At 43.5% G+C, this 22,479-nt stretch overlaps 1 long non-coding RNA gene and 1 pseudogene across 2 annotated transcripts; both read left to right on the forward strand.

The window, feature by feature from the left end:
- The first annotated feature begins 4,657 nt into the window (after positions 1-4,657).
- Positions 4,658-7,820, forward strand: LOC120683617. Of its 2 annotated transcripts, XR_005678855.1 has the most exons (5): positions 4,661-5,255; positions 5,910-5,958; positions 6,901-6,931; positions 7,038-7,200; positions 7,420-7,820. It is a non-coding gene; the product is annotated as an uncharacterized LOC120683617 (long non-coding RNA). The 2 variants fall into 2 exon arrangements; XR_005678854.1 differs by having other exon boundaries at positions 4,658-5,255; positions 7,038-7,820.
- Positions 7,821-9,266: 1,446 nt separating this feature from the next.
- LOC120683791 lies at positions 9,267-13,518 on the forward strand (annotated as a pseudogene).
- Positions 13,519-22,479: the final 8,961 nt, after the last annotated feature.

A 22,479-nucleotide genomic window follows, 5' to 3' on the forward strand; every position in this document is an offset into this window, starting at 1 on the left:
GATCATAACCTACAAGTTTTGTTACAGTCACATGTTCATATTATGCTTCTATTTTAATTTAAGATAAAGATTATATTAAATAGCACACAAATGTATCTCCTGTTGTAGTCATGAACTAAGGCTAGTTTTTGGAAAGTGTGCTACACCCTAGATGAATAGCTTTCTGTAAAAATTTGAGGACATTTTGACAATTCTAGCTATAGGTTTCATTAGATCTTGGTTTATGCCTATGTTAAATAGATTTAAATCCACAGGATTCTATACTAGTTTTCTTTAGTTGAAATTTTTACGACAGCCTTATCTTTGTTTCTAGATGCTAAATTTTTTTTTTGGGAATTTTTAGTAATGTATAACTAGTCCTTTCGATTTAATCATGAATAAACTTTGCAAATAAAAAACCCTAGTTTCCTTCATTAGAAAAATCTCATAGTTTTACTAGAGCTTGATTTTTGAGTAGATAAACCTGCATGCCAAGTTTGAGAATCAATAACTTCCTACTTTGTCCTGTAAAAATAAATTTTTATCCCAGCAAAAGTTGTTTAACTTATTGTTCATGTTTAATCTGCTTCATGAAAATAGCTGAAAATTTTATTGTAAGTTGGTACTTCAGTTTTGCTCCTTGCATCAAAATTTCAACCCCACGAGCTATGGGTAATTATAGTTTTGGACAAAGCATGTTATCTTTAGTTTTGTTAGAAGAAATAACTTTTGTATGTTTTGGTATATAATGAAAACCCCACTTTGATTTTATGAATTAAATTGTGTTAAATTCTTACTCTATAAATGACTGCCCAGGAAATATTAATTGATAAGTTTCCTCTCCAAACTCACATCATGTTGGACTACAACTTTATCGTGAGGGAAAAAAATAACATCTACATTGTTGAGCAACTCGAAACTGTGCATTCATACATATGTATTGTTGCATTTCATTTAGGTACGATAGATGAATCACGTGAAGGACGCGACGTTGGTGTCGAGCCAAAAGACGATGAATGGTGGACACATCCAGAAGATGGACGGATGGATCCCAATGTGTACGACCGAAGGCAGATGGTCGCCGAGCAATTATCCTTTAACTAACACTAACCTAGTGTTATTCCCAGGCAAGCCCCGGAGCATGTCCTATCTATTTTAAATTTATGCAACTTATTATTATTTTTATCTACTTGCGCATTTAAGTTTGCAGGAGTTGCTTGGAACCTTAGCTGCATGATCCTAGGTACCTATGTTTGAACACTAGTATGTGTAGGTCGCTAGATGGCTAGGCTAATGGTTCGGTAGAAGTCGAGTGATTTCCTGTCACTCGCGAGAACTATAGGAGTTGAATGTCTACTACATACTGCAACTATAAGGCTCACGGGCGGGGTTGTGGTACTTGTGGTACCCCGTCTGTTTAGTGAAAGATGATAAGGCCACAGTGTGTGGTAGTGGTGGTTAAGCTTTTGAACGTACTAACCACATGCCGAGAAATATGGTAATCGGTAAGCTTAAGTACCTGATCGGCCCGGCGAGTGGACTTCTCCCTCACCCTCTTGGAACGTTGTTCTCATCCGGCCACATGCGGGTGCAAGAAGGCTCACGACACGGCGTCGTACCGTGGCGTGGATTCTTGTAGTCGAAGTGGGTGACCCTGATCCACAACCCGGAAAGAAAGGGGAAAAGTCGCGTGGGCGAAGCGAGATATCGATCCCCATGCGTGTGTGTTAGGTCTGCCTGGCCAGGTTAACAAATTCGATTCGAATCGTCAGCTTCTCACGGTTTGGGACTGCTTAACCCTTTTGCCACATAGAGTAAGAAGTGAAAGATGATGATGATGAATATGGTTGGCTGGATGATGAAAGATAATTGTTTCCCACCATGTATGCTATTGGATAGATGCTCACATAGAATGGTTAATTGAACTAGAATTTGGAAGCTAAAACCTGAAATTAAGGATCTACTCTTTACTGCTTTTCGGCAAACAAACCCCTCAAGCCAAAAGCCTTGCATGTCTAGATAAAGGGCTAAATATACCCTTAGTCGGGTAAGCCTTGCTGAGTATTAGTATACTCAGCCTTGCTTGTGGCTTTGTTTTTCAGGTGGTTCATCTGAGGATGGGGCTGACGTCAAGTACGAGCTTCATCATGACGTCTTGTTTCGTCGCTAGACTATCGTTCGTTTTCCGTCACTCTTGAACTCTATTGTCTTTTTATAAATTCAAACTTGGTTTGTAATAATAATTCGGTTTCATTCTCTGTACAGTAAAAATTGCGAAATGCTGTATTCTCTGAACTGCTTTGTCGATCCTGTTTCAAGTGGTTTAATCGGGATTTTACCCGACAGCACTGTCGGATTACTCCGTTTTAAGTGCGTGTCAACCCTAGTTACTGTTTCGGTGATGGTTAGCGCACTTAAGCCGGATTAATTTAGGCGGGACTGCCACACACATCCCCCGCACAAAGTTGTCGACACCGCTCCATACCAAGTCGGAGGGTCGTTGACGTTGCCGACGAGCCAACAAGGCTCCAAGGAGCCGGCGCACCGAGATCTTCTTGTGGTTCATTCTAGAACCAGCTCACAAGGTACATCACCTTGCTATCTCACTCACTAAAGAGCTAACCTAGCACTAACACTCAAAGGTGTGCTAAGGACTAAGGATATGATCACTAAGCTCTTGGATGGCTTGAAGGTGTTCTTAGATTGAGTGTGATGTCTCTGAACTCCAGCAAACTTCAAATAACCGAGAGAACCCATATATATAGGCCACCAAGTTGAACTAGCCGTTTAGAGCCATTACCCAATTTTCTGCGAGGACACCGGTTGAACCGGTGATAGGGCACCGGTGTAACCGGTCACTCACAGCTCTGAACTAGCTGTTGGCCTTCTGACACTGTACTCCAGAAGCCACCAGATAGACCGGTGCGTTACACCGACGCTACGTCGGTTCAACCGGTGCTGAGCTTTTTCTCCTCATCTTCCAGCACTGTTGATGTCATTCCACCGACGCCTTGCTCCGATGCACCATCGGTTCAACCGGTGCTGAAGAGTTGGCTTCTGCACGTTTGACATGCTCTCTGGTCAATAGTATGGTGAATGCACCGACGCCTACTTCTTTGACCGTCGGTTCAACCGGTGCAACTGTGTTTCACTATGCTTTGGCGTCTCGACAGTGGATTGGACCTCTGCGGTAAATTGGACACATTGGATTTTATACATGGGACCTAAAAATCCTACAAATGTGATCTCACAAACTTGTTAGTCTCATTGATTATGTTGTCGGATAATCACCAAAAATCACAAACAATGGCCTAATGGGGTCATGTTCCTTACAAATCCAATGGCTCTCCTTCATTTTCTAGCTGCCTTCCAGTGCCGGCCAACCACCCACCGCCACCCCTCCGGCGCGGGCGAGCTAGGGCTGCGCTAGAGCTTCGGCAGCCCTAGCTCACCCGCGCCGGCTGCCGCAATAGCCCTTCCCGCCCCTGCCTCCTTCATCGTCGCCCCCACCCTGGTATTGGCCCGACCACCTTCCTCCACCATCCGGATCGGAGGCCACCGCCGCTGGCCTTGCCTCCCTTGCGCCCGCCACCACCGTCGGGTTGGCCTGCCGCTGCCAGCCCTCCTTCTAAGGCCGGTGGTGAGCAGCGGCCCAGCAACCCCGAACCCTAACCTTGCCGGAGTTACTCTCCGGAATCTCGCTGGAGTTGGAGAATAAAGGGAGGATTTGGAGCCAAAAAATTTCAAGTGAGGAGAGCCTCCAAATGACTCGAGTAAGATGTAGCTTTCCTAAAAGATACATAGCTCTTGTCATGCACCTAGATGGCTAGATATATGTGCTATGTCTATATACATTGTAAAAGTGTGTGTCTAGAAAAACTAAAATGACTTATAATTTGGAATTTGGAACAGAAGGGGTACTACCTTTTAGCTTTAGTTGGGTACGTGCCTTTTGTTGAGCAATATTATTGCTAAGCTATAATAGTATTGCTTAAGTGCCCTTTGTTGACAAGGCGCATGTTCATGCGTCTGGGTCTCTCGAATGACTATAAAAATAAATGTGCCGCAATCCTGAATGACTCTATACATCTTTCATCTAAAACATTAACTTAGGTCCCTCGAAGGTATAAATCCTAAACCACTGTCATTTGGTGAAGTTCTATTGTCTATATTTTTTCTAGATATTGATAACCAGTGTAGGGTGGACAGGTTAATGGGCTTATATTATTAACATAAATGCCCATGGGGAAAGCAGAATTGTTATTTGGAGCACAAGTTCTGCTCCGCAGTTTGTGCTATCCACTGTGTTCTCAACTCAAAAGGCCTTGTGGGGAAAAGTGGCTTGAAGATCCATGCCAGTCAGCCTATGCCCCGTCGGCCACTATGTAAAAAACTAACAAAAAAGACACTATATTTAGAGACACAAAATTATAACGCGTCTCCAATGAGAAATTAAAGACGCACATATACAGGACACGTCTCTAATGTATTTGTCCCTACCAACAGTGAATAAAACGCGTCTCTGACATGGGTAGATCAGAGACGTGGCTCTACAAGACATGTCATAGATAACAGTGGTGATAAACAGTGACATGCTTTATTAGCCCGCGTCTCTGATGGAGACGTCTCGGACCCGAAATTCTCGTCAAAACTGGTTAATAGAATCTCGAGTCCGTCCATTCCCCTCCGCAGTCAGATACTCGTCTCTCCCGTCATTCTCCGTCTCATTCCTCCTCTCCTCTTCCTCTCCTCCCCTCCCTCAGATCTGCAAGCAGGAGGTGGCCCTGCGCCCGGCGACGATGCGGCGGGCTCTCAGCCTAGGCATGGGCCAGGTCCCCATCCTTCTGTTCGAGCTATCCCCCCTCCGACGGTGGTGGCGTTTGGGTTGCGCATCCGCTGCGGCGCTAGGTTCAGCATCCGCAGCCGTCCATGCCGCATGTCCACCTCGTCGACCCACTCCGCGTCCGTGCCGTCTCCCGCGCGCGGCATGCAGCACCACCTCCGCGACGCCCTCGCCCCACCCGCGCCTCCGCCCCTTCGTCCTCGGCCTCATCGACGAGAACCACCCACCGCACACGCTAGGCTCGCGCAAGCACGGCGCGGCTCCAGACTTTTCGACGCAAAGCACCGCCCGAGCCAGGGCCCGGAGTCGCAGTCGCTCCCCGGGCGACCGCCGTGCTGATGCTCTCTCCACCGTTCCAGACTGGATCTGCGCCATGGACGTGAGGAACATCCTTGCTACACGAGCAGTTGTTCTGGTCAGCTGAGTGCTAAAGGTAATTACAAAGAACGTATATCACACTTTTATTCTGGTTATATGGCATTGTAGTGATTACTATTGAGATAAGCAGCTATCCTACATATATTTGGTTTCTTTATTCCACTCTCTACCATAGTATAGTGAACTTGAGTCCAATAATCATTTCTGAAGAAATATAGGCTGCTTATATGTACAGAGCTGCTTCCCATACATGCTGTGCTATAGAGGCTGCTTGATTGCCTCGGAGTACTGCAATGTGAATGATACATGCAAGTAAGGAACACATCCAGAAAGACAGGCTGGGATTAATGCATTTCATTATCTGGGCAACGTTAATGTTTGTCCTCATAAATTGCATCCATATCATATAAGTGTATATTAGTAGTACAAAACTATTTTATTTGAATAGCTTGATCCAGATTGGATCAAATGTTGCGTACATATTTGTTATTTTGGTAAGAATTTTTTTCCATTGGTCTGTAAGCTGAGCTAGAAGTTCCAGTAAAATTGGCTGGAAGGTAAATTCAGGAGCCCTTTTCATTTTGGCTTCATATTTGCTTCCAAAGTCACAGCAATATGTCTCTCTATTATGCAATAATACAATCGATCACATGTCCCTTTGTAATCCCTATGTCCATCACCAATAATCGGCAGTTGCATGCTGCTGCAGGGTACCAGCAAACTGATCTCCTTTGTTCTTGCCACTTCAAGCCAGCTAGGTAACACCTACTCTTTCAAGATGTTTACTTCACTTGTACATGAATCTGAGTAATGCCAAGCTGCATGTTTACCGATTTGATTATTCTTTAGGCAGAGAATACAGATTCTTATACACTGGGTAAACTTGAGATCAAAAGTATTGTTCTGTAACCGCTTAGAATGCATTAAAATGTCCTTATAATGTGCTTGAAGCCTGGAATGTATTTTCATACCGACTCAATTAAGAAATTAGTATGCATTATAATGTTTTAAGATTATATTGTTATAGAATTGGTACAGTATGCATTATAATGCTCATCTTGTTCGGTAGAAAACCTTCATATTTCTTAGTCTTAATGATGTGCAGATGAAACAATTCTTATGAATCACCCTACATTGCTATGGTGAAAATAAAGCATTCAGTTTAGTAACTAAGCGCATGTGGCACGTGCACCTCCGCTAGTTACATACAAGGAGTCATTGGAAATTTAGTCTGTTCAAAGTATTTTTTTTGGTTGTGTTACTATTACGGTATTTGTGGAAGTTTCAATTGTACTAGTGGCCCCCTGTAGCTACTTCAACCATTTCTTTATTGGATTATCTTGTTCACTAAAGATTTTCTTTTCTATGTTGAGACATGTTTGCTGATAGTAACTAAGTATCTTTTGGACTGAGCAATGTTTGCTGGTATGTGTTAATCATTTGGCATGCTTCTTTACTATCTCAAGGCCCTTGTGAAAAGCACAAACTGAAGCATCTCCACCTCACTTGCCTAACTTTTGCATTTACTGACTCCTACTGCATGTTCATTTCTGTAATTTTTGTTGCTAGTTGATCTGATTGCTAACTGTTGCTAGTTAATCCTACAGGTTTTTATTCCCCTTTTCTGTTTTTACCCTTTTGATCAAACAAGCCTTCACTACCCCCAAACTAACTATAATTCTTTTTTTATTGATTCACAGGGAGCTAAGATTCATCATATTTTCTCTTCTGGTAAGCCTTTCTCTCCATCCCATGCTTTGCTTTCTTTGTCTTACCATGGTTACCTCCTATTTTTTCTTCTTTGTATTCTGACTTGGTTTCATTTCTTTGGTTCCAGAGAACAGCATTAGCTTATGTTGTTGGCTGCCCTCAAGAAATTTGCTATTTTGTTCCTAAGGTAAATGGTGTTAGACCAGATGTTTGACAAAATGTTTGAACCACAGAGGAGAGGCAACGACTATCATCTTGCTTTGTTTACATGAGCTTTTTTATTTTTCAAGGTAACATTCCTATCCAAACTGTCCTATAGTTGCTCTACTACCTCTTGCTGGTATATGGCTATAGATTAAACTGGTTGATAAATATATCATCTTCAATTTGCTAATGGCTAATCTCCAGTTTTCTTCGTTGTGCATTTCTGGGTGGCCATGACTTCCTTTTTTTAGACCTGTGCCCATAACTTAATAGTTTGACCTATTATGCCATTCATTTTTGTGCAGATTTCAGCTTTTGATTAGAGAGGTATGAGAAAATTTGAAGTTGAGATATGGAAGGCTGAACCTATTATACCATTCACCTTAAGTGTCTAGTTGTATCTAGGATTCACCATTAGATACTTTGATTTCTGTTATTTCCTTTTCACCTTAAGTTCTATGGTAGCTCGGTCGAGGAAGGCCACATCTACGGTAGCTTGGTCGAGGGTGGCGGGATCCATGGGTCGTCTCCTGCTCCGATTCGACTGACTAGGGTTATTGTTGTGAACCATCTATCTTATGTATTTTGATCATGAGAAGTCTTACGTAAGATCAATTTTTAGACCGTTTTATTGTTTCTTTAACATCATTGTGCAAAGTCTTTTAATGGTTGAAATGTACCATTTGTGAAATATGGGATTTGGAAATGTACACCGTGGATCTAGATTTCTTTTTTTTTGTTTTTGCAAATTGTTATCAGAGACTCGTTTTAACTAGCAGCGTCTCTGATGTGGTTCATCAGGGACGCATTTTAACTAGCCACGTCTCTGATGAACCACATCAGAGACGCGTTTTAACAAGAAGAGTCTCTGATGTAGTCACATCACAGACGCGGAAATTCGCGTCTGTGATGCGTTGTTATCACAGATGCAAATTTACAGACACTGAATTTCCGTGTCTGTGATGAGGCTTAAGAAGAGTCTAATAAGGTGTTTTTACATAGTGGGCGCCACGTGCCCCACGTTTGCCAACGCTATTAAAGTATAAGGATCATTTGCCAAAATTACCCTACCATCTGAAGTCAAGAGGAGTAGAGGTGGGCATAATTTTCTGAACCCGAATTACCAAATCCAATCTCGAATTATTCGAACCTGATATACTCGATCACTATCTTGGATAGGAAGTTAAGAAACCTAAATTTAATTTGGGAAATTCGGATATTCACTGGCGGTACCTGAATTACTCGAACTTTATTGAAACCCAATAGATCATGGCCCAATCCACTCTTGACCCCCAACAACTCAATAAGAGATTTATTAGTTTGATTTGTTGATTGCTTATTTGTTTGATTTGTACAATAATAATGATATGTTGATCTTACTTTTGTATTTGATCCTCGTTTTTACTAGTTGCATGATGGGAGAGACAAAGACTTGGCAGTTGATCGGGTATTTTGGAAAAACCCGAACCCAATTTTTCAGATACTTGAAGTTTCGGATTCTTTTTTTTTGGGTGAATTTTGCGTAGCATTTGTAATTACCTGAACTTTTCAATACTCGAATTACCCAATCCGAAATACCCCAGGGCTAAAGAGGAGCACAAAGCAAAAACAACCAATTGAAATTGAAAATGCTTCTGCTTGCTTGCAGGTGACTTGCCTTTGCACCCCCCCCCCCCCCCCCCCCCCCACACACACACAAGCAGCAAATCGAATCAGATGATGGTGCACTAGTATTCCACCACAGAGATCACGCCGGGAAAAAATTGTTTTCATATATAGGGTCCGGATGTTACTGGATGAAATACTCGTGCGTCCCAGTAACATAACCCCAGGTTTCTAGCATTTTCCAGGAAGATAGTAGTATTGCATACTTAAAACAAAACTAGAGCAAGCAATATATATGCTGCAAAATGAAAATGAAGTCCCGTTTGAAAAAATGAAAAGGAAAAAAAATGTGGTAAGATAAGACCCCCAACAACTACACAACAACACTTGTCTGATCTCCACTGGGCAGCTGGATGGGGAAAGGGAGCGTCGCAGAACTCACGTAAAGCATGAGCCCAGAGCACTGGCCTTCCATCCAGACCCAGCGACACAGTAGTATAAATAGCACTCCCTCTCCTCTGCTTCCCGGCACCCCCCATCAGTTCTCTTCTTGCTCAGCTAGCTTGTTGCTGCACCTGTGTGCCCAAGCGAGAGCCGAGAGCTAGCAATGAGGGCCCTTGGAAGGGTGGCTTGGGCATGGCTGCTGCTCCTGCAGCTCGCCGGGGCGTCCCATGTCGTCTACGAGAACCTGCTCGAGGTGGAGGCGGCGGTTGAGGCCGTGCCGCCCTCCATTATCGACCCCCTGCTGAGGACAGGGTACCACTTCCAGCCCCGCAAGAACTGGATCAATGGTAATGTTAAACCTGCTCCACTTGCTGCCTTGGTCGAGGTAGAGCATGCAAAGTTTTGAATTTCTCCGGCCAACCAGTTTATTCAGGACATTGTTCTGTTGTTCTTCTATCACTGGGACTCAATCAGACATGTCATGCAGGTTAATTAACCAGATAGTTTGTTGAGGGTAATTATATGTTTAACTTCCCCTGAAATAAAAGGCTAAACCTTCTTCAGGGTTTTGACTTATCACCTGCAGGCTTATATAGCTATGCCTGAGAAACAGACAGAGAACGTTGATTTGACTGGCAGCTCAGACATGCTTGTCACTCTGACCATATATCAAGAGCTGTACACATAAAACGGTTATCCCATAAACACAACTACGTGTCCAAGGTTGTTTTCTACTAAAACCTCAAATTTGTACATGCTCATACGGTTAGAGTATGCCAGTGCTGTCTACCAGGCTATGGCAGTAACCCATGCACACTGAGATAACTGAAGAAGTTTAACTCAAAGCTCCTTTTCACCAAGTTTAAGTAAAATCTCCAGTGAACAAAATCTGTGCCATCTGGCCAGTGTATAGATTCCTAAGTCGTAACAGTCACATCTATCTAAGTAGGTCACTCTACTTTTGTTGCTTTTCTCTTTTCGGATTTAAGAATGGCTAAGGTTGGGCTCTAACTCGATTTTCTAATCGTTTCGGTGGGGGTCTGACTGCATCCGGCGGTGAAACTTTGCAACGCCCAGATCCTAACGGTACGTCGTTTCCCCCCTTAAAATTCCCTGTCACGAATCTCTGCCGCACTACGTTTGAAGAATTGAAGATGCTATATACATCTTCTTTGTTTATAATAATATAAATATAAAATAGAATTATATATATGTCCACGCGACATGCAAACTCATTGCACGGCAATGAACAGCGACGCCTTCTTTTTCTGAGGGGATAGGATGACAGGCATGCCAATGGGAGACACTCGGACTCCACATGGAGTCCGGCATACGTGTAAACCATGGGTTGGCTGTCTCCTACCATGGCCACTACTTAGATCTGTTTGTTTCCGGCAGTTTTTTTAGCACCTGTCACATTAAAATGAATCTTACCATTTAGATGTATCAAATAAAATATATTTATAAAGTTTTTTTAATAGATGGGTGCTAATTTGCGAAATGAATCTAATAAGCCTAATTAATTCATGATTTGGTACTGTGATGCTACAATAACCATCCGTTAATTATGGATTAACATACCTCATTAGATTTGTCTCGCAGTTTAGCTTCAGGGTTCTGCAATTAGTTTTGTAATGAGATTTTATTTCATACTTCTAAATATTAAGATTCTTTTTATATAACATAATCTAAAGTTCAGCCCCTGAATCCAAACAACCCCTTAGACATGAACAAATATAATCCAACAAGAAATGGCACCATGCATAACAATGTCTGATAGCACCATACTTGTTCTCTCTGATCCTAGGGAATTTAATTTTCGATTTTTCATGCATATGCAGCTCCACTGTACTACAAGGGTTGGTACCATATATTCTACCAGTACAACCCCAAGGGCGCCTTGTGGGGCAACATCGTGTGGGCGCACTCGGTGTCCCGGGACCTCATCAACTGGGTGGCGCTGAAGCCGGCGATCGAGCCCAGCATCCCGTCCGACAAGTACGGCTGCTGGTCCGGCTCGGCGACGATCATGCCCGACGGCACGCCGGCGATCATGTACACGGGCGTCAACCGCCCGGACGTCAACTACCAGGTCCGCCCGGGGCGTGGCGTACGTGTACCGGAGCCACGACTTCAAGCGGTGGACGCGGGTGCGGCAGCCTCTGCACTCGGCGGCCACCGGCATGTGGGAATGCCCGGACTTCTACCCGGTGGAGGCCGCCGGCCGCCGCGAGGAGCTGGAGACCTCCGTGTCCGGCGGCTCCGGCCGCCCGCGGGTGAAGCACGTGCTCAAGAACAGCCTCGACCGGCGCCGCTACGACTACTACACCATCGGCACGTACGACCGGAAGGCCGAGCGGTACGTGCTGGACGACCCCGCCGGCGACGAGCGCCACCTGCGCTACGACTACGGCAATTTCTACGCGTCCAAGACGTTCTACGACCCGGCGAGGCGGCGGCGCATCCTCTGGGGCTGGGCCAACGAGTCCGACACGTCCGCCGACGACGTCGCCAAGGGGTGGGCTGGGATCCAGGTCGGTATCATGCCTATCTAGATGTCGATCGAGCATGGCCTCCATGCATCAGTTCATCCATGATCGTATATTCGTATCGCATCATCAGGCGATTCCAAGGACGGTGTGGCTGGACCCCAGCGGGAAGCAGCTGCTGCAGTGGCCGATCGAGGAGGTCGAGGCGCTCCGAGGCAGGTCGGTCACTCTCAAGAACAGGGTGATCAAGCCAGGGCAGCACGTCGAGGTGACGGGGCTGCAAACGGCACAGGTCTGCCATGCTTTATTTCATCTTGCGATCCCTTTTTCGATCACTTTAGCAGCCCGTGCATCCAGACCTCGCACAGCGTAGGAAGCCTACGACACTGAGTACGCCCTTTAGCAGCCCGGCCGTGCATGTCTGCCTGCAGATGGATATGTTGCGTTTTCCAAAGAGCCAAAAGGGAACAACACCACTATACTATATACTGGCACCAAAGCTGATGAGCAAATCGCAACACGATGTGCTATCCTGGATAGATGCTGCCAGTGCTCAGCCCCGCGAGGCCACTAGCCGATGGCCTTCGTCGCCGTCGTCCGGCCGGTCGTGCCTTCTACGCCGCCCACAGCCCCACACCCGTTTTTCACCGCACCTTTTGCCGTCACCACCACTCACCAGCACGCGCGCCCTGTCACGCCTAGTCCTTTTGAACCCTTTTCGTCTCCAGGTGCGATGTGCTGAGTTGGGAACCAGCCGCTAACCTCGGCGCGCGTGCGCGCGCGCACACTTGTGCAGGCCGACGTGGAGGTGAGCTTCGAGGTGCCGAGCCTGGCGGGCGCCGAGTCCCTGGACCCGGCGCTCGCCGGGGACGCTGTGCGGCGCCCGGGGCGCCGCCGTGGAGGGCGGCGTGGGGCCGTTCGGGCTGTGGGTGCTCGCCTCCGCCGACCGGCAGGAGCGGACGGCGGTGTTCTTCAGGGTGTTCAGGGCGGCCGCCGGCAGCAGCAAGCCCGTCGTGCTCATGTGCACCGACCCCACCAAGTAAGTGCGCGCGCCGGCGATGGCATCGATCGGTCACACGTGTTGGCATGTGGTCGGCCACGAGTTCTCCGTGTGTCGTCTACCACCTCCAAACAGGGAGGGGAGTGCTTTGGCTAGCTAGCTAGTTGTAAGTTGACTCTGCACTGACTTGGGTTTGCTTTGGTTTTTTCTTGGACACTACTCCAACAGGTCGTCTCTGAACCCGAACCTGTACCAGCCGACATTTGCAGGTTTTGTTGACACGGACATCTCAAACGGGAAGATTTCCCTGAGAACCCTGGTATATGCTTGCGTCCATCCATACTAGTAGTGCAACTAGACCAAGTTTCCGAAACAAGATGTTCATACAATTTTGTTTCCTTATTAATCAGTTATATACTTAGGTGTTTGCATTGGATGCTAATTTCCCTCTGCGCAGATCGACCGGTCGGTTGTGGAGAGCTTCGGAGCCGGGGGCAAGACGTGCATCCTCTCCAGGGTCTACCCGTCGCTGGCCATTGGCAAGAACGCCCGCCTCTACGCGTTCAACAGCGGCAAGGCGGACGTCAAGGTGTCGCGCCTCACGGCGTGGGAGATGAGGAAGCCGCTCATGAATGGCGCCTAGGCCTGAGTTGTATCACATAGTAGGAGCTGAGCTCCCATCGATCGTGTCTGGTCCACGTTTAGCGCGCCTTTCCTTTGCGTTTTTCAGGTGGTAGTTCCACGTTTCCATTGATTGTTGGTGTGATGGATCGTGCTCACATGGCTTGTGCTGTATGTGCTTTAGGTTATACATGATGATGAGCACACGATTTCACTCAGAAAATAAAACGAGCATGATTGTACGGAGGGGCCAATTCATAAGTCACTACGAATAATAAAAATCATTAGTGTTCTTGATGCGCATTTGATGATAAACCGACGCTAATTTATAAGCTGATCTCTCAGTACAGGTTGCTAATTAGTGAAGGGCTTATGCTATCTTATACTATATGTGCCCTTTTCTTCTTCTTGTTCTTCTTTGAGAGATCCAGAACTATGCCCGACATCTTATCTTACTATTACTAATTGAAGACTCATTTAGAGCCTTTATATGAAGCCACCTATAATCCTAGGTGGACACTCTAAAAAATAGAGAAATTCTATAAATTCTCACAAAAATCAGAAACATCCAGCCATCAATCCAACAACTCTAATTATAATAGTCATCGGATATGTTATCTTTCCTAATAAATTATCAACATTTGTCATTATAAAAATAGACTAAAGTAAACCCCTAAATGTGTATCTAAATTACCCAGCTCTGTCATTATAAAAAAATCTAAAGTAACTCTCTGATCTTCGTGTAAATTACTTATATATGCATTATAAAAATAATACAAATAACCCCCTAAATTTGCATATAAATTATCCACTTATATCATTATTACAAGTTAAATTACTCCTAAATCTGAATCTAAATTATATAATTATAATAAAATATTGAGGTGCACCAATATAAAATTATAAATAATTATTTCTATCAATATTAATATATTATTTATATTATTTTTTATAAAAAATACTACCCATGATATGTGTCACACATGTTCATGTATAATGGAAGAGATAAGAATACCAACAAATAAATAGTTCAACTAAATATATATCAAATATATATGGAGTTTTGTTGCAAAATAAAATCTATTGTAACTAGATAATGATAAATATATGTTTTAGAGTATGTGTTAGAATATTTAATAGATGAAAAAAGGTCTGAGATAGATAATTATAATTATTGATCTCATTCTTATATTATTTCTAATTAGCCAGTGCGTGAGCACGGTTGATAGGGTAGTATATTAATAAGAAGGACAGAGTATATGTCATTTTTTCGACCAAAATATAAAGTGGCAATGGCCTCATGTTACATGACCAGAGGGGTTGGTTATCATTTTCTTTGAAGATCTAAATCGAGCTGTCGCTCCTTAGTCAGTTATGCACGTATATCCTCTCTCCAGCAATTTTCTGCTGCATCAAATGCATAGCTTCATGGGCGGGGTGGAATTGAACCGAGCCTCGACTTTTTTCGAGCTTTCTTCGAAATCAATATATTCGTATTTATTATAGTCTCCCGCGTTGTTTGATATGCAACTTCAAATCGAGCATAACGAGCCGAGCCGAGCCGAGCCTGCCAAAATTGACTTTTGTTCCAAATCAACTAATCTTTATTTTAAAAAAAGAACGAACATAATCGGAGCAATTTTGAAACGAGCCACCGAGCCAGCTTAACGAGCTTTTTTCCAGCCATCATGGCTTTGAAACCAAATAAAACATTTTGCATATATGTTAATTAAACAAATTAAGCAGCCTAGGTAGGTCGCCTGATAGTATTTCCTCTTCTCTTTTCAGATGCACAATGCAGAAGTACTTAGGAGGCACCAATCCATGTTCATTATTCTTCACAAAGTGCCGCCTAGGTAGGTAAAAGCCTCATCCTGATAACACTTATCTTGGTAGCATGCATGACGCAGAAGTATTTTCCTTCATAGGTGGCACCAATTCATATACATTCTTCCTCCCAAAGTGATGTGTGAGTGCACAGAAAAAATACCATACGTCTTTCTGAGCGTACTAACAAAGTTACATCAGGGATAGGCGAATTGCACTTGCGCTACCTTTCCTCGGAACAGAGTGAAAAGGAATTCACCTTACAGCGATGTTAGGCCAACAGCCTATCGCAAAACGTTGTTATGATCAGGATGCAATCTTATGGGCGATCTGGCTAACGCAAAATGACATTACTTTTAACTGTGCGCGAGTTTCTTCATCTCTGCATGTGCTGTTCAGAGGAACTTATTGGATCCGGTTTTGGGCGCTGCTGCAAAAAGAAGAGGAAAGGCCGCTGGTGTTAGAGAGGTGTCGCGCACTTGAGTGTTCTGCCATGGAAATCTTTGCTTCGAATGGATGGCCTTTCATTAATCGGATTGCCTATGTCTAAGCATTTTTTTAGCCTCTTTTATTTCCGCTACTCTGTTTTGTCTTGCTCAGACGCTTGTTGCTGTGTGGATTGTGGTTTTGAACAGCTATATGTATCAATCGATACAGAAGCTGGAATATGTTTAATATATATTCCCAATTCTAAAAAACGTTGTTATGATCAGGGTAGGATATGCCTAGTGCACATGTATTTAAAGGTGTAGCAGCCACGTCAAACTACGAGGAAAACACACTTTATATGCTGATTGTATATACTTGCAAATATCCAGTTTTTTTTGTCTCCACAAGTAGTGCTGGATCATATATACAAAGAAAAAGAAAAGGTACTCCTTGGGTCCAAAATAGATGTTGATTATGCATGACACATGTTAAATTTAGGGTTTTTACTTTTTACCACAAAATAATTAAGATTTTTCACATGGAATTAACATTAGTAGATTTATTGTTACAAATACTTTCAAATGACTATATTACAAAAAGCTGTCAGATGCTTAGAAAAGGGAATAGTCAAATACATACTTTAGACTGCATCAATATCCAAAACATCAAGAAAGAATGGATATGATACTACATCGTGTGCTTTCCACTATCTAGCTGACGAGTGCCGCCATAGAGCCTATCTGAGCAATAGTTTGGCTGGTTAGTGGATGTAGTTTCGAACCTCCCACTATCTTGGTTTGATGAAATGAGTGTTATTAATTTAACAAATTAATAGCGAAAGGTCATGTAGCCTAGTGGTTATAAGAGCCCCGGTAGCACCTGAGGTCCTGGATTCAGGCTCGGTCTTTGAAGATGCTCATAAGGGTATAGTAGGGTTGCATACGTGTGTTCATAGGGGTGGGAGTGTGCGTGCGTTGTAAGTGTCTGAGTTGTACTATATAATTTCAAAAAAATTAACAAATTAATAGATAAGAGAGGAATAGGAGAGATATTGCACATGGACTACTCTTATGCTAGATATTTGGTTTCCAGAATTGAAGTAGTTTTTGGAACATGAGTATGGCGTTGTGTAAATATGCCCTAACTAGGCGTGAAAGACTTCATATGGATAATTATACCTAAACTAACCTATCAACCCATGCTCCCGCACAGGCTAATTAGAATTAATATAAAAATAAAACTTATAGCTTATAATTATAATTATCTATCTAACACCCTCTTTCGTCTATTAAATATTCTAACACATATTATCATTATTATCTAGTTGCAATATATCTAATTTTGCAGCACACCTCCATGTGTGTCTGATACATTTAATTGATTTGTTTGTGAATCGGTATTCTCACCTCATCCATCACACATGAGTATATGGAGACACATATCATGGGTATTATTTTTATATGAGTAATAAAAATAATATATTAATAATAATAAAATATTAATTTAGAATTTATATTCATGCAATTTAATATTTTTATAATTATATAATTTAGATTCAGGTTTAGAGGTTCCTTTAACTTTTAATAATGACATAGTTGGATAATTTATATGCAAATTTAGAGGGTTATTTGCATTATTTTTTAATAGTATAGATGGGTAATTTACACAAAGGTTAGGGTTACTTTAGATTTTTTATAATGACAGAGGTGAATAATTTAGATATATATTTAGAAGTTAGTTTAGCTTATTTTCATAATGGCAAAGGTAATTTATTAGGAAAGATAGCTGATTCAATGACTATTTTGATTAAAGTTGTTGGATTGATGGTCGGAAATAATTTATTAATAGTAAGATGGGTACTTGTTGGACTTGTAACTGGTGCCGCTGACAAGAAGTTCAGGTAGACATCTATTATCTTATTATTTGGCCAACAAATGGAGCCTCCACGTTCGCTCTCAAGGTCTAAAAAATTTGGCGTTAATCGGAGAAAATTAAAAAAAAAATAATTACCCACCTCTGCCATTATGATAAATTTAGCCTAAAATACCCGTGTGCCTAATTAAATATCACCCACCAATGCCATTATAAAAAATAAATATAAAATATCATTTAGCTATTTATCAGTTACAAATATATACTATTAATAAAAACTAAAGCTAAAAACAATCGATCAAATTAAAACGAAAATAAGAATAATTATATGCATAATATTATTAAAGGTTAACAACTCAAATTGTTATTATGAGTAGATCATATTTGAATTGTTTTAACTAACAATAAGACATAATTTACGATAATGAACAGAGTGATGTATGGTAAAAAATAGTATAATCTTTAAGTAAGAATACAACAATATGCAAATTTTTAAATTTTCAATACTAGCCGCGAAATGCGCAGGCTATACGTCTAGTTGCGTATTAATATAAGAGAGGTCTCGCCATTTTTGAATAAAATTAGGGGAGAGGTTTCCAATATCAGTACACGATCCCAAGTTAATTGAGAAGCATTCTTTGGACTATATATTGTTTTTGTGTTCTACAAAAAAAAATAGCCCCGTGTGAATTCTACAATATTCAATGCATGACGAAGTTATTATGACGTAATGATCAAACGGTGCTACAGTGCATGGCTGCACGGGTTCTGCTGAACAAAAGTTGAGCCCGACTGGACAGAGGACTTGGCGATGGAGAACGTGCCTAGTGGGGAGAGGCAGAGTTCGGAAAGATGTGGACAAGGGCATCACGTCAAATAATGTTGGAACCCGAACTGAAAGAGCACACACGAGCAAAGGAAGACGAACAAGAGGTCCAGCTGAGACTTGACGACGGTGCGCCTCGAAAGTTTCTCGTCGTGTACTTCCTTTTCCTCTTCGAGGATACGTTGCCAGATTCCTTTAACCATTTCAGGTATCTAAGATCTCAGCGCGTTGCAATGTAGATGCAGGCAGTGTGTGCTTTCATTGTCACCGCCAAGTCGGCATACAGGCGTAACTGGTTCGGAAGGGTGCCATGTGAAAGCAAAAGGCAAAGGCAAAGGTGCAGAATGTTGTTAACCACCAGCACCCACCATCAGCATACTTGGCAACGGTTAGGTCATCCTTCATAGTTTCCAGTGGTACAAAGTGCTTTTCACACCGTTCTACTCTACAACAATCTTAGCTAGTTTGTTAACGTCGCCTGAAAAAAATTTCTACATGAGCCTCTGACTGCTAAATGCTACATGAACCTCTACTAGCTGCAGTAAGATATGTTGCAGCTAGGAGGTGAACAACAATTGACGGCTGTGCTGCTCAATAGCCAACGCAATACGAAATGGAGACTTTGACCAGCTAACTACAGTACTCTCTCTTTCACCGAGTACAGCCTGTATAATAAGCAAATGAGAGCAGCTCACAATCCTTGCTTTGCCACCAAAGCAGGAGGCGCGCCGCGGCACGCCGACGGCGGGGAGGCGTGGCGCGGCAGCGGGCTCCGCCCCTCAGGGGAGCAGCGCGGCAGAGAGGCGCGGCGCGGTGGCAGGGAGCGGCGCAGTCGAGGAGGCGCAGCCCGGTGGCAGTTTCCATGGGAGTCGCGGCGCTCCCGCGCCCGGCGGCGGCGTGCTCCACAGTCCACACCGAGGGCCGTAGGTTTATTGTTTTCTTTTTTTCGTCTTTTCTTTTTTATTTTTGGATGCAAAATTTTTTACAATTTTTTTCCCAAACTTCTTTAGTTTAGATTTGGAAGCAAAAGTTTTTCTTCAAAAATTTTCCAATTATTTTCTAAACCTTTTCTGTTTCAAACTTTTCCTTATCAATTTTTTTACATTTTTTCTCTCTCGTTATTTTTTTTAAATTATTCCTGAAATTCTTCCGTTTCAAACTTTTTCTCATCACTTTTTTTCTTTTTTCTCTTCAAAACATTTTTTCTTGAATTTGTTTTTTGAAAATTTTTTCACAAAACGACAAAAAATTCTAAAAATGGCACAAAAAACTTATCGGAAATCGACCGTACGGAACTGTCCGCACGGTCGCCCATAAATTAGAATACCCCCCCTCTATAACCCTAATCCCTTCCACGCTGTCTCACGTCGCTCGCTTCCTCGCTCTAGTTTCTGTCTCTCCGCCGGATCTTGCTCTCTCCTCTCTCTGTCCTCTCGTCTCCTCGAGCTTCGGTGGCATCTTGAGCTGCCGTTGACCGGCGTCGGCACACGTGGCCATATAGACCCCTGATTTTGATCTCGCACAAACAATGTAGCTTCGTCCTCTTTGTGTCGTCATCCACCTCCGCATCCCGGTCGTCGACCTCACCAGACTCCGGCATCTCTGGTGCTCCGGATGTGTAAGCTCTCCGCCTCTCCCTGTCTTTCTCGTTCTCTCTCTCTCTCTAGTATCTACCTCTGACCTACTCTTTTTTCTAGATCTATACTCGATCCGTATCCGTTGAGGAATCATAGGGCCGGATCTGTGCTTTGTCGACGTCGCCGGCGACTCTCCGGCTATGAAGGTACGACAAACCCTAACTCTAACTCTAACCCTAGTTCTGCTTCTTGCTTGTGCAGCCGTTGAGGATCTAGTGCGCTGGCACGTTAGGATGTTGAGTGACGATGAGACACTTTGGCCACCTTGCCGTCGACCTTGCCATCAATCTCGGTGGCGCAGGCTTGGTGCAGTCAATGTACCCCGTGAGTTGTGCTCCTCGGATAGCCGGAAGCACCTGACTTTCCAAAGTGCATAATTGGACTTGGCGAGCTTCTCAGAGACCGGATGGCCAAAGGAAGTAGGAAGAGACGAGCCGGTCTCCATGGATGAGGAGGAGGTCGACATAGTAGATGTGTTTATAGAGGTTGGCTCTGATTACCATGTAGAATTATAGGAAGCGTTGTCACCTCCCGGAGTAGGCCGCGTATTGTATTTATACTGTACTGGCTAGGAATCGCTCTTAGCATGGCTTACAACACAAGTCAATCAACCGAAACTTGTTGGCCTCTATCTCTAATTACAACTGATTGAAACACTAGCCTATATCTCTAACCAAACAGACTTCAGTTGTTGACTAGATTTACATTAACAAGATATTAACCAACTCTAACACATTGTACTAGTAATGGTCCATTGTTTATTTTCTGTTATAGTTTATAGTTCAAAATTTAGCACAGATGTGCTAAAAACAAAGGGAGTACAAAATGTAACTGGACTGGAGCACCGAAATGGACAACACTAATAATAGGTCGCTCATACGCTGTGTATCCACGGAGGTTTCCCGGCGCCACGTTCCCCACGTTTACCAGGGCAGGTAAGCGTCGAAATCAACTGATAAAAATTACCGCGCCATCAGAAGACATCACAAAGAACAGACCAAGGGAAATTTTCTTCAGATTAGGTGCGGGCGAATCACGATTTTCCACAAACCGAGCAATGAAATGAAGCCAGGTTTCACATCGTCAGGAGAAAAACTGCCTGATAGTGTCATAAACATTTTGAAAAACCAGCATCAGTTTTCCAGCAACTCCTTGTCAGATATGATCTGCTCTCCGCGAGTGAAAGCTCCATCGGCCATCGCTGAATTCAGAGGAAGCGTATGTCGCAGGCCACATCAATCTCGGGATTCCCGGCGCTTAAAATAACAGCGCACGCCTCGCACGCCGCGGCGTGCTCGCCGTCGGCTGCTGCCAATACCGGGTATAAATAGCACGCCTTCGCCTCCGGTTCCGTCCATCCGTCGTCAGTTCTCTATTTGTTCTCGCTACAACCTCTGGGTCGATCTGTGACTAAGCGAGACAATGAGAGCACTTGGGGCAGTTGCTTGGGCATGGCTGCTCATGCTGCAGCTAGCCGGGGCATCCCACGTCGTCTACGAGAACCTGCTCGAGCTGGAGGCGGCGGCGGCGGCAGACGTGCCGCCGTACATTATCGACCCCGAGCTGAGGACGGGGTACCACTTCCAGCCTCCCAAGAACTGGATCAATGGTAATGTAAACAAGAACTAAACCCTAAGCTACTTACTGACCCGCTCGGCTCGGGTGATGCGTACGTGTACGAGTAGGCGGCAATGAGTATTGGCATTTGGCAACTTGCTGCTGCCGGCATTCAGGCCTTGTGATCCAGTTCCACAACTTGCTGCTGGGCGAGTGAATGCGCTGCAGCTAGCTCCAGTCAAGTTACCGCATAGGCGCATAGGAAAATTTGTGGCTGATCCACTATTCATACAGTACAGTAACCCATTCCCGGAAGAAAAAATCGGCTTTTCATTTTTTTTTTTAGATATAGGACGAACATCATCCGACCTCTACGTCCAGAGATGTACACAGCCAATTATTACAAGGTTTTAATACAAGAACGAAAGAGCAAAACCAGTCACAAACAAGAGAAAATGAAACTAAAGCAAACCGTAATTGTATTTCCACCCTCCTTGCGCTTGTTCTAGAGCAACCATCTCAATCTTTGTGCTCAGCGAGGAGAGTGTTCCTGGCCTGCTCGTTACGCTGCAGCTGCGCCCAGAAACATAACCAATACGTTCCTCTGAAAATAACCTGCATAATCAAATTAAATTTGGTTCTGTTGAAAACAATGTCATTCCGACTACGCCAGATAGCCCAGCAAACAGCAGCAACCCCTACCCAAATCAATTATCTAATCTTAATATGATGATTAGAGAGCCAGGAACTAAACATGATCGATCTAGGCGGTGTTAAACCGGCCAGTAGCAAAAAAAAAAAGATAACCCTTCAAACCATCCTCGCATAATGGCAGTCGAAGAAGAGATGTTTGATAGTCTCATTACTATTACATCCACAATATTTTTGACTTCATGTCCAATTTTTCCTAGCGAGGTTATCTTTAGTTAAGATTATGCCCCTTTGCAGATACCGGAGGAAAATCTTGATTTTTAGAGGGATCTTTAATTTTAAGATGAACTTATGTCTAAAAGGTGGTTGTCTATCGATAAGATGCAAATACCAAGATCGAACTGTGT

This window comes from Panicum virgatum, chromosome 7N (genome assembly GCF_016808335.1).
Source record: "Panicum virgatum strain AP13 chromosome 7N, P.virgatum_v5, whole genome shotgun sequence".
Taxonomy (NCBI): domain Eukaryota; kingdom Viridiplantae; phylum Streptophyta; class Magnoliopsida; order Poales; family Poaceae; genus Panicum; species Panicum virgatum.